This window comes from Mchenga conophoros, unplaced genomic scaffold, assembly GCF_057382185.1.
Source record: "Mchenga conophoros isolate Kocher_MC1m ecotype Shallow Benthic unplaced genomic scaffold, M_conophoros_male_GT1.1 unmapped_scaffold_4, whole genome shotgun sequence".
Taxonomy (NCBI): domain Eukaryota; kingdom Metazoa; phylum Chordata; class Actinopteri; order Cichliformes; family Cichlidae; genus Mchenga; species Mchenga conophoros.
Window position 1 is genome coordinate 304508 of NW_028182331.1, and position 13942 is coordinate 318449.

Sequence of the window (13942 nt, forward strand, 5' to 3'; positions counted from 1 at the left end):
TTATAATAAAGGTCAATCAAATGGACCAATATGGCAAGGCCATGATGATCCACTTGGTAAAATAAATCTGCTTGGCATCTTTCTTGGCCTTAAGACAACAATTCTGATGGCTATAGATCCAAACGGGACACAAAAAAAAAAAAAAAAAAAAGAAATAAAATAATTTAATAAGGTGGTAATGTTTAAACATATGTTTCTTTTGTTACGGCAACTTCTTGAGAGATGACTGAGTATGCAAATTAGCTGGAGTGAGTGGTGACGAAGGAGCTTCCTGTGTGTGTGTGACTGAGGCTTTCAGGAGAGGAAGCATGGCAGAGAAGAGAAGTGCAGATTTGGATAGGAAATTTATAGTTTAGTGATTATATGTTGTCGTAAGGGGGTTAATATCTTATGCTGAATCGAAGTATGCTAAAGTGCATAAAGGGGGTGATTGTTGTGTGCAAATTGTGTGGTTTTAACGAGACTTTCGGTGTATTGAGGAGGTGAAATTATGTGGTGGCAATACTTGTGTGTTTAAGGTTTTTGAGGTTGTTGTGGTGATGGGTTGATTCTGTTAGTTAGGTTCGGGTTTTTTTTTTTGATTTAATAGAGGGAGTTTTAGGAAACATGGACATGTTTAGAAGGGGGCCCATTATTTTTGTAACAGTGCACTTAGAGAAAACCTGTCAGGTGATTTTGTTTTGTGTTTTCATGAGCTAATAATCAGCTCTATTTTTTCTAATTTTTGTTCTAAGCAGGCCTGCAACAGCGAATAACAGCGCTGACAAATTCTCGGGAAGAGCAAATATAAGGTGGGCTTTCCAGATTACAACTGGCTGAGGAGAAAGCTACCTGTGGGGACCTGATCAGGTCGTAAGTCCGTGTCTAAAAGAATTGTAGCGAGTCAATCCAGTCCAAAAGCATAAAGAAATATTTTCCTATGGAAAATAAAAAATAAATGAGCTCATTTTGCTGAGGGTGGAGAATCTGATCATTTGCGCGGGAGGCTCCACTATTAGCAAAAATATGGTGTGAATGTATGTGTGACTGGATGAAGGTGGGGATGAATAAATGTGGACAAACAATTTGCTTTTACCGGAGAAAATTTTTGTTTTATTGAGTGGGGTTAGATTATGGGATTATAGTATATTGTTGGGAGAATGCCAAATGCTAAAGGGGAAACATTTTTTGATATAACTCATGTTACCATTAACTGAAGAAACACATGACTGATAACTGTTCTGTTTTAAGTTTTTTTTTATGACATAGATTGGATCATGAGTGGGGAAAACTGAGCATTTTTAGTATTGTATAGTATTTTGACACATGAAATGTGTCAAAATGTGTCAAAATACATTTGAAATGTGTCAAAATACATGTGTCAAAATAAGGGGGGAATTTAAGGTTTAATAATTTAATTTTTTAATAATTTAGGATCATTTTAGGATTTTTTGGGGTTTTTGGTTATTAGATATGGTAATATTGAAGCAGATATTGTTATTTTTATGTTAAGGTTAAAGGATTAAAGTGAACTGACTCCTGTTTAGTAGATACAATGCCGGTGGTTTTAAAGCTGTGTACAAATCTTAGAGGGAAATTATGGGACACGTTGACGAAAAGATATGCTTTGGTTAAAACTAGTGAGGGTTGAAGGAGGAGAACAGGTGTTAGGAGGTGGTGGGTAGGTGTATTGTTGTTGTTTGGGTTTTGTTTTCCTTTTTGGTTATAGGTAGGCGAGGCGGGGCTTGATGGCATTCCAACACACCTGCGACGCATCGGACGTCATCAGTGAGCGCTTTTAGGGAGCAGAGTCACGGACATCTGGTGTCGGAGTATTGTCGCTGTCACAAGTGGTAACGAGTTAGCACAGGCTGCATCTGTTGATTTTACGCTGTGGAGCTGTATGTTTTAAAGGATCCACGTTTCGCCTACTTTTCTTTGTCTTAGCCTGTTCCCTCGCCTGCCCGCCTACCTAGGATTTTGTGTTGGCTATTGTGGATCCGCGACGGAGTGCTACGTACCATCAAGCGGCGATCACCGCAGCGGCTGTGGTTTGGGTGGTCAAGTAAGCTCTCCAACTCTCTCCGTCCACTTGTGTTTAACGTTCGGCTATCAACGGTATGCCATAAACCCTGTTTTGTTCCCTGTTGTCAGGTAGCTCCGGTGCGTCTGCTGCCTACCTGTATGCTTCGGCTCCGTCTCATCGCCTCGGTGTTTATCTCCTGGCACATTTTTATTTATCACTGTATATAGCCCTTTCCCTTGTAAATATTCCCCCTTACTCGTGTACATAAAAACTTGCATCACAAACTATTCTGCGTCCGTGTGTGTTTCTGCCACGTAATCCATCTGTGTAATCCAGCTAACCTAACAACAGGTTTGATTTCTTTTTTGATTTCTAGAAGAAGTGGTTATAATGTAGGCTTACACATACAGATGTTACATAGATTTATTTTTAGGATAAAGGGGAGAGCTTATAAGTAGAAATGATTTTTTATACATATTGCATTTTGTGCCTTTAAAGGAGTTATGGCTCAATTCGTCTCTTGAGGGTCACGAGCCTTTGGCTAGCGCTATGATTAGCCAATCTACTGTGAGGATGATATGAGTTAATGAAGGATTGCACACGCTTACAGACACAGAGTCCAGAAACACACATGACAGTATTGATTCCAGGCAAAAGGCCTCAAATTCATTTAGCTTTTAACTGAACTTAAAGAAGGACCAAAGAGGAAAGAAAGCATATATTTTGGTTAAGTCTGATAAACTAGAATTAGAAGGTATTTTTACATTAAAAGGAGCAAAATGAAATAAAAGGGCTATATTAAAAACAGGTTATAACATAGGAAATGTGAGGTTTTAAAATGAAGTTAGTGTTAACACACAGGAGTTGTTTTTAGGCAGCGTTTAGCTATGATGAAATGTATGCATGAGTAATTGCGTATATGCTTAAACATAATTGATTAAAGTGGTTGTTTTCTTTTGGATCTTTTAGTAGAATAGGCGTTTATAATGATTTTCTTGTTAAAAAGGTGACTTTAGATTAGAGTAGAGGAACTTGCAGCAGCGACAGTTTGTGTACAGGATGTTGATGATCAGCTAAGGGAAAATAGAGTGAGCAACTGGATGTGAAACCAGCGTTTTAAGAGTTTTAAAATGATGAGTAACGTTGAAGAATATATATAAATACAAGTCAATAAGTTAAGAAGATAATTAGGATTATGCTTTTGATTAAAGAGTCCCAAATAGGATAAGTTAGGGAGGTGCAGGAAAAGGTGTTTTGTTTCCTTTGCAGAAGATCTCGGCGACCACAGGGGGGCGAGGATGCTGGAGGCCCGAGGCCAGAGGACGGCTAGAGAGGGTCAGAGCGAGGACACAATGTATTGCGACCTCTGGTGTTCCAGAGGTCGAGAGAGGGAGTGTTGAGAGTGGAGAGATATTTTGCTGCTAGGCACTAGGTTATTCAAATTGTCTGGTTTACTTTTATATTCTTTTATTAAGCTTTTAGTAGTAGTTCTTGATTAAAACATTTATTCAACATAGTACATGTAGTTTCAGTTTGGTTATTACACATAATGATGAGCCTCTGGTCTGGTAAAAGGTCAGAAGTGCAACGGGTGAATTGAGAGAGCATTTGAGGACGACATAGACACACACACACACTCAGTTAGAGAGAATCATTTATAGGTGGAAGTTTAATCATGTTTTGCTTGGGGTTGCAAAAAGAGCAGTTTGTCGCAGAACTGCTGCTGAGGTGTCAAGATGACAAGCGAGCATCCGGCAGTGACAGGATGTACCTGCCATGAAGACGAAGACAACGTTCTTTTTAAACTGTGTTAAAAGTCAATGTGGTTTTGATGTGACCTATGTATGAAATGTATCTGTGACGTATGAAGGGGCGTCATTAATTCAAACCCTGATGGTATAAATATCTGCTTATGCTTTGATTAAGTTGAAGATCAATCCCTGTCTGCGAACAGAGTGGTCTTCCCACGCGTGTATTCATTAAAATCAATTGTTTGACCAAGATCTTCTGGACCAATGGTTGTTTGTACTCTCCTTCCTCAATTATGTGAACCTTAACAATGCCTTCACGTGGTTTGTATCAGCTGATAGAGTTCCCTGGTATAGTGTTTTCTCTGGAAATTTGGCAGGAATGGTTTAGCTGGATTTTGTCACTACTCAGTGATGAAAATACTTATGAGCCCCTGAAACGAGACCCAGAAAGTGGCTACAGGAAGAGGGTGATAGACTGTCTGAAGCAGTTAGAACAAGACAAGGCTATTGACCAGACCGCATACCCAGGGGAGTCTACACCAATTATCAAAGATGGCGCCGTTGAGTTCGGCTGCCGTCCTGGTAGCTCCGCGACGACTGTGCTTTTATTTTGCTCTATCTATGTTTTTCATTGGTCTTTTTGCTCGTGCTGCACAAGGTCTGACTCAATATGACTTTGGCACACTACTGGACATAGGACAATACTTTTCACTTACCTCTGCTACGGGTTTGCTTGATACAATGTCGTGGCCGAAAGAGATCCTCCGTGATGAGAACAATGACCCCAGAGGTCGCCGGAGTCAAAGGAGTCGGCAACACAGGGGTCGAAGAGCAGGGGTCCGGAACAGGCTGCGTACCAGAGCACACCGTCCTCCACTGCCTAGCATATTGCTAGCCAACGTCCAGTCACTTGAGAACAAGCTGGACGATATTAGGGAGAGAACCAGGTACCAGCGAGACATCAGGGACTGCAACATCTTCTGCCTGACCGAAACCTGGCTGACCAGCTCTGTGCCGGACCACGCGATAACCCCGGCGGAATCATTTTCTGTTTTCCGCACGGATAGAACCGCGGAGTCCGGTAAATTGCGGGGTGGAGGGGTTTGCTTTATGGTCAATAACAGATGGAATATCACGGTCCTGTCCCGGTCATGCTCACCCCACCTGGAGCTTCTCACCATCCTCTGTCGGCCATTCTATCTCCCTAGGGAGTTCACTGCTGTGATCATCTCTGCGATTTACATCCCGCCACAAGCGGACAACAACAAGGCGCTATCGGACCTCCATGATGTGCTGAGCGGCCATCAGGCTAAACATCCAGACGCCGCCCTCATCGTGGCGGGGGATTTTAATAGGGCTAAATTAAAACAGGTCATGCCTAACTTTCACCAGCATGTCACCTGTCCCACCAGAGGCAACAACACACTGGACCACTGTTACAGTTTTTTCAAAGGTGGCTACAAAGCCATCTCCCTACCGGCTTTTGGGAAATCGGACCACGCCGCCATCTTACTCGCACCGGAATATAAACAAAGGCTTCATCAGGAAGCCCCGGTGACGCGAAAGGTCAGACGCTGGACTGCCCAATCAGAGGCGACGCTGCAGGACGCACTCGGTGACGTAGACTGGGACGTATTCCAGGACACTTCCGTAAACATTGACGAGTTTGCGGACACAGCGATTAGCTTCATTGGAATGCTAGTGGATACCATCATCCCCTCGGCTACAATCCGGATTTTTCCCAATCAAAAACCTTGGGTTGACTCTACTGTCAGGAGAGCTCTCAAAGCACGGACCACTGCCTATAAAAATGGGCTCACATCGGGCGATATGACCAGCTACAAAGCAGCTTCTTATGGTCTAAGGAAGACTGTGAAAGCGGCTAAGAGGCGCTATAAGGACAATGTGGAGTCGCATTTCCAACATGGTGACTCCCGACGTATATGGGACGGGCTACGAAAAATCACAGATTATAAACCCAGCACTGTGAGATGTACGAAACCGGAATTAGCTGACGACCTCAATGCTTTTTTTGCGCGTTTCGAGGTGCCTGCTGTGGCGGCAATTCAGAGCTCTGCACCTGCCCCCGCTGCTGAACCAGCACCACTGATACTCTCTGAGCATGATGTGAGGAGAGCTCTGAGGGCAACAAACTGCAGGAAGGCAGCGGGACCAGATAGCATACCGGGACGTGTGCTTAGAGTATGTGCAGATCAGCTGACCACAGTTTTCACCAGCATCTTCAATGCCTCTCTGGCTCAGCAGGTAGTCCCCACCTGCTTTAAAACATCAGTGATTGTTCCGATCCCGAAGAACACCCGCCCAGCCAGCCTAAATGATTATCGCCCAGTAGCCCTAACATCTGTAGTGATGAAGTGTTTTGAGAGGCTCATGAAACCCTTCATCAGTTCCTTCCTCCCTCCCGACTTCGACTCACTGCAGTTTGCATACCGGATAAACAGATCTACCGGAGATGCTGTAGCACAGGTCCTGCATACCACACTGAGCCATCTAGATGAGGGATGTGGGAACTATGTGAGAATGCTGTTCATAGATTACAGCTCAGCATTCAACACCATAGTACCCCACACCCTCTCGGGTAAGCTCCAAGATCTGGGATTCAGTACATCTTTGTGCAGGTGGATTTACAGCTTCCTGACCGCGAGACCACAGTCAGTGAGAATAGGGGATGTGTACTCCCATACACTCTCATTGAACATAGGGGCCCCCCAGGGATGTGTACTGAGCCCCCTTCTCTACTCCCTCTACACCGCGGACTGCACGGCCAGACACCCCACTAACTCCATTGTGAAGTTTGCTGACGACACAGTGGTGGTGGGACTCATCTCTGGGAACGACGAGAGGGCCTACCAGAGTGAGGTGGACGGACTAGCAAAGTGGTGTGAGGCAAATCACCTCTCCATGAACATCAGCAAAACAAAGGAGATGGTGATTGACTTCAGAAGACAGAGAGGTGAGAAAACTCACACCCCAATTCAGATCAATGGAACCCCTGTGGAGAGAGTCTCCAACTTCAAATACCTCGGTGTCCACATCAACGAGGACCTCACTTGGAGTACACATACGGACTTCCTCATTAGTAAAGGCAGACAGCGCCTCTATCACCTGAGGCGTCTAAAGAGGTTTAAGATCTCCAAGAACATACAGAGGAGATTCTACACTGGTGTCATTGAGAGCATCCTGTGCAACAACATCATGGTGTGGTACGGGAACTGCACAGTACAGCAACAGAAAGCCCTGCAGAGGGTTGTGCGCACAGCTGAACGCACTATGGGAACACCTCTACCAGCACTGCAGGACATCTATGCTGAAAGGTGCAGATCCCGGGCCATCAGGATCATTAGGGACTCCAGCCATCCCGCCCACAAACTGTTCAGGCCACTGAGGTCAGGGAAGCGCCTCTGTAGCCTGAAAACAAGAACAGAAAGGTTCAGGAGGAGTTTTTACCCACAAACAGTGAGACTCCTCAACCAAAACACAAACCAGACAACATGATGGACAATCTCATACACAGTACATAATTTGCACCTTACTTTTTTTTCTGAACCTTATCCGTACCTTATTATATACATCTGTACTATGTAAATATGTATATTTTTATAGTTTTTTCATTTAAATCATTACAGTGCAATACCTTGCACGTTATGGATATATACTTATAAGCACAAACACATGGACTTTTATATTTTTTTTATATATTTTTACTTTTAACTCTTGTTTCTTTTTTTTTTTTTTTCTTAGTTTATGTAAAATCTCTTTTAGTATGTTTGCACAGTCGGGGGGAGTACTTTTTTAGCCAGAAAAAACATTTCACTGTATGTTGTACTAGCTATAACTACATGTGACAAATAAATAAAGAAATTAAAATTAGAAATTATATATGTGTAACGCAAAGTTATTTAAGGACTAGTTTATTTCAATGGATGAGTTTACTGACTGATGTGCAGAAGAAATAGTTCTTTATGGAGCCTAGATGGTGTGAATGATGAGACCAAAGACTGCAGGGTGACCCGTAGATCAGAAAAATGTCCATTAGCACATCAAGTTTGATTCAGTTTACCGGTAAACAAATATATTTTTCTGCAAGTCTATGTAACAATGCAAATCATGAATCATCATCATCAACCAATGTACAACAGTTAAATTAGTAATCATCTGCAATAGTCGGCCTCATCACTGATGGGGACGACAAGGAGTACAGAGGTCTGACCCAAGACTTTGTGGACTGGTGCCAGCTGAACTACCTCCAGATCAACGCCAGTAAAACCAAGGAACTGGTGGTAGACTTCCGCAGGCACAAGCATTCTCCACTGCAACCACTGAACATCCAGGGTATGGACATTGAGGCTGTGGACAGCTACAGGTACCTTGGTGTTCATCTGAACAATAGACTGGACTGGACTCATAACTCAGACGCCCTCTACAGGAAAGGGCAGAGCAGGCTGTACCTGCTGCGGAGACTCAGGTCATTTGGAGTGGAGGGCCCACTCCTGAAGACCTTCTATGACTCTGTGGTGGCTTCTGCTATCTTTTATGGTGTGGTCTGCTGGGGCGGCAGCATCTCTGCTGGGGACAGGAAGAGACTGAACAGGCTGATCCGAAGGGCCAGCTCTGTTCTAGGATGCCCTCTGGACCCAGTGGAGGTGGTGAGTGACAGGAGAATGGTGGCTAAGCTGTCATCCCTGTTGGACAACATCTCCCACCCCATGCAGCAGACTGTGACAGCACTGAGCAGCTCCTTCAGTGGGAGACTGCGGCACCCACGGTGTGGGACGGAGAGATTTCGCAGGTCTTTCCTCCCCACTGCTGTCAGACTCCACAACAAAGACTTTAACTGAACAAACACACACATCCACACATGTGCAATAACACTAAGTGCAATAATCTTTTCTGGCATCGTTGTATTTTTACTCAGTTGTATATAGCATTTGTATTCTATTTTTATCTTATTGTATATTTTTATTCTATTTTATTCTACTGTATATAGTATATTATTTTTATTCTATTCTGTACAGCTGTGTACTGTATTTATTCTTATCGTATTCTAATTTTTGCTTCATAACTTTTGCACTGTCCACTTCCTGCTGTGACAAAACAAATTTCCCACGTGTGGGACTAATAAAGGTTATCTTATCTTATCTTGGCTACGTAGCTTAATCTATACATTCCAGTAGCATTCGCTACAAACAATACAAAAACAACAATAAAGAAAAACAACTGTCTAACAGACAGCATAGCCGAATTCAAGGCAACACATAACAATAATCATTCAATCGCACTTTGTTTCAAAGTAAGCCCATTAAAATGCTTAAGTAAATAAAAGTGTTCAAAACCTGCGGTTTTTGAACCGGAGTTCTGCTCGCGGTGGGAACGCCGCCGCACAGAGTCATTTTTTAATCGCGAAAACGATCGACTGGTTACTGACAACCAAAGGTTGAAAGATATTAAGGACACTTACCGCTGAGGTGAAATGAGTTTATAGATGAATTGAGGGGAGAAAACGCTTTGTTTTCCAACACCGTTCTAAATGCCATAACCTTACAGCCACAGCAGGAGTCGAACCCGGAAGTATCCCTCCACAGCCGGTTTTCAGAGTTGCCGCGACGTGGAAGGAGCCAATCAGAAGAGGGACCTCAAATCAGCTGACGTGGGTCATGTGACAGGGAGTAGTTGATATGGGTTACATATGGTTTACCGAAAATACACTCAACAAAAATATAAACGCAACACCTTTGTTACTGCTCCCATTCCCCATGGGATGGACGTAGAGACCTAAAATTCATTCCAGATACACAATATAACCATCCCTCCCAAACAGTGGTCACAAATCAGTCCAAATGTGTGGTAGTGGGCACATCTGCCATATTGAGATAATCCATCCCACCTCACAGGTGTGCCACATCAGGATGCTGATCTGACATCATGAGTAGTGCACAGGTGTACCTCAGACTGCCCACAACAAAAGGCCACCCTGGAATGTGCAGTTTTTTGCGCTATTGGGGGTCTGGGGACCCAGAACCGGTCAGTATCTGGTGTGACCACCATTTGCCTCATGCAGTGCAACACATCGTCGCATGGAGTCTATCAGATTGTCAATTGTGGCCTGTGGAATGTTGGTCCACTCCACTTCAATGGCTGTGCGAGGTTGTTGGATATTCGTGGGAACTGGTACACGCTGTCGTATACGCCGGTCAAGCACATCCCGAACATGCTCAATGGGTGACATGTCCGGTGAGTATGCTGGCCATGCAAGAACTGGGACATTCTCAGCTGCCATCTGCCCTGAACAATGTGAACCATGATTCATCCGTGAAGCGCACACCTCTCCAACGTGCCAGACGCCATCGAATGTGAGCATTTGCCCACACAAGTCTGTTACGGCGACGAGCTGGAGTCAGGTCAAGACCCCGATGAGGACGACGGGCATGCAGTTGAGCGTCCCTGAGACGGTTTCTGACAGTTTGTGCAGAAATTGTTTGGTTGTGCAAACCAATTGTTCCAGCAGCTGTCTGGGTGGCTGGTCTCAGACGATCTTGGAGGTGAACCTGCTGGATGTGGAGGTCCTGGGCTGGTGTGGTTACACGAGGTCTGCGGTTGTGAGGCCGGTTGGATGTGCTGCCATATTCTCTGAAACGCCTGTGGAGACGGCTTATGGTTGAGAAATGAACATTCAATGCACGGGCGACAGATCTGGTTGACATTCCTGCTGTCAGCATGCCAATTGCACGCTCCCTCATTGCTTGTGGCATCTGTGGCATTTTGCTGTGAGATAAAACTGCACATTCCAGGGTGGCCTTTTGTTGTGGGCAGTCCGAGGTACACCTGTGCACTACTCATGATGTCAGATCAGCATCCTGATGTGGCACACCTGTGAGGTGGGTTGGATTATCTCAATATGGCAGATGTGCCCACTACCACACATTTGGACTGATTTGTGACCACTGTTTGGGAGGGATGGTTATATTGTGTATCTGGAATGAATTTTAGGTCTCTACGTCCATCCCATGGGGAATGGGAGCAGTAACAAAGGTGTTGCGTTTATATTTTTGTTGAGTGTACATAAAAATGGTGCACCTTTAAGACCGATTGTCAGTATGATCAACTCAGTCACCTATAACATCTCCAAGTTTCTGGCTTTGAGCCTCAACCCGCTGGTAGGCAGCTCTGAACACCACATCCAGAACACCCTGGATTTCGTTGAGAAGTTGAGAGATGTCATTATGGAGGCAGATGAAACAATGGTCTCATACGATGTTACATCTCTCTTCACTTGAGTTCCAGTCAGGAAAGCGTTTGAGGTAGGTCATAAGAGATTAGAGGATAACCCCAACCTCAGCAACAGGACCACTCTCAGCATCGACCAAGTGTGTTTGCTTTTGGAACTGCATCTTCATTCCACCTACTTCACATACAAGGATCAGTTCTACAGGCAGAAACATGGGCTCCCCAGTTTCACCCACCGTGGCCAATTTGTAGATGGAAGAAGTGGAAAACAGGGCTTCACTATCCTACCCTGGAACACCAGCAAGCCATTGGTTCAGATATGGGTGAAAATCAAATCTCAGGATGTACCACAATTCACGGATCACATTAACTCGGTGGACCAACACATCAAATTCACCAGGGAGGATATGAAAAGGGGCAGGCCTTCTTAGACTGTGAGATTTCCATCAGTAATGAGGGACATCTAAAAGATGATGTGTACCGGAAACCTACACATACGGATCAGTATTTAAGGTTTGACTCTCATCATCCACTGGAGCAGTGGGTGGGTGTCATCAGGAGGCTACAACACAGAGCGAACACCATCCCCACTGACACAGCGGCCAGGGAAGCAGAAGAACATCACATCAAGAAGGCCCTGAGTAAATGTGGTTATCCCAGCTGGACTTTTGTCAAAGCTGGAAAGGCACCTAAAGAAAGCTCCAGCCGATTCAAGAGAGAAGGACAACCGCTGCCCAAGTGAAAACCTGTAGTGATCCCGTATGTGTCAGGAGTTTTGGAGCAGTTGAAATGCATTTTTTCTAAACACCGGGTGTCTGTGGCTTTCAATCCCCAAAACACGCTGCGCCAAAAATTGGTCCACCCCAAGGATCGTGTCCCCCGACACAAACAGAGTAACATAGTGTACACTGTTAAGTGCCAGGAAGATTGCCAGGATTTATACATCGGGGAAACCAAACAACCTCTGGCGAAGCGGATGGCAAAACACAGAACAGCTACTTCATCAGGCCAGGACTCTGCAGTCTATTTACACCTACAGGCCACTGGACACTCTTTCAAGGATGAGGATGTAACATCTTGGACAAGGAGGAACACTGGATTAGAGCACGGAGCCAAGGAGGGCTTTTACGTGAAAAGGGAAAGACCATCTCTGAATCGAGGAGGGGGCCTAAGGGTACATCTGTCACCATCTTACAATGCTGTGATTGCAGCCATTCCCCAACTCTTTGTTAATGTTACCGATGGTCATTGATCAGGGGGCTTTGATCAGTGGGTTTTGGTCAGTGGTTGTTGATCAATGGTCATGAGAATTTGCATAATTAACTCATTCACTGCCATTGACGTCTATAGACGTCAATTGAAAGCATACGTTGACTCATGGCTGGCAGTGAATGAGTTAAGATTAAGGAACTGACCTCCCAGCCCATTGTTCCTTCAGTGGGCTGGTTTCAGTCATTATGCAAATATACTGTTTATAAGATTGGGAAAACCTGCAGTCAGCTGAGACTGAAGAAGTCACTTGGATGAGTGACGAAACATTTCTCCCACCAAACGCTATGTCCAGATGAACAGAATCAACTTTTGGAAGTTTAGCAGGATAAGCTTGACCATCAGCATATAAAGACATGAATTCTATATTGCAGTTTTCAAAATTAAATGGATTACAGTTAAAACTTCCTCTGTATGCTTCATTATCGATGAATGTAATGATGACAAATTCAGGTATCCTGCCCATAAATAAATTTCCATTAGTTTATACTCTTGCCCCAGCCGGTATGATAAGATAAGATAAGATAAGATAAAACTTTATTAATCCCTCGGGTGGGTTCCTCTGGGAAAATCGGTTTCCAAAAAAGCACAACACCGACAGAAGTTACAGAGTTACAGAATATTATATATATATATATATAGATATACATATATAAATACAGAGACATATATAGATAAAATATACAAAGGGGATAAATAGAATAAATAGGAATAAAATAAAAATACAAGTGAATTGCACATTTCAAGTATGGAGTCTATTGCACCGTTGACTATTAGCAAAAAGTATTGCACAAAAGGTAATTGCACGGTGAAGTGAAGAGGCACTACAGCTTAGTTGTTCCCCCCTCCTTTGTCCTCTTGTCTCCCCTCCCTCTCCCTTCCAGTGAGGAGTTAAACAGTCTGATGGCGTGTGGGACAAAGAGTTTTTAAATCTGTTGGTTCTTGTCTTTGGGAGAAGCAACCTGTCACTGAACAGACTCTTCTGGTTGTTTATGGCCATGTGCAGAGGATGCCCAGCATTGTCCATAATGTCCAGCAGTTTCTTTAGTGTCCTTTTCTCTGCCACTGTCACCAGAGTGTCCAGCTTCATGCCGACCAAAGAGCTAGCCTTCCTGATCAGTTTCTCCAGCCTGGATGAGACCTTCTTTGCTGTGCTGCTCCCCCAGCACACCACAGCATAGAAAAGTACTCCAGCAACCACTGACTGGTAAAACATCCTCAGGAGCTTCCTGCAGATGTTAAAAGACCTCAGCCTCCTGAGGAAGTACAGTCGGCTTTGGGCTTTTTTGTACAGGTGCTCTGTGTTGCATGACCAGTCCAGTTTGTTGTCCACCCACAGCCCAAGGTACTTGTACTTGTTGACCACCTCCACCTCCTCCCCCTCTATCTGAACCGGCAGTGGACCTGCTCTGGACCTCCCAAAGTCCACAACCAGTTCCTTAGTCTTTGAGGTGTTGAGTTGCAGGTGGTTTGTGTGACTCCATGCGACAAAGTTCCTCACCAGACTTCTGTACTCCTCTTCCTGATCATCCCAGACACACCCCATGATGACAGTGTCATCTGCAAACTTCTAAATATGGCATGATTCAGAGTTATAACAGAAGTCAGAGGTGTACAGGGTGAAGAGAAGAGGGGACAGCACAGTTCCCTGTGATGCTCCTGTGCTGCTGAC

At 44.4% G+C, this 13942-nt stretch overlaps 1 pseudogene; it reads left to right on the forward strand.

Annotated features, from left to right (window-relative positions):
• Positions 1-1534: 1534 nt before the first annotated feature.
• Positions 1535-12253, forward strand: LOC146546212 (uncharacterized; annotated as a pseudogene).
• Positions 12254-13942: the final 1689 nt, after the last annotated feature.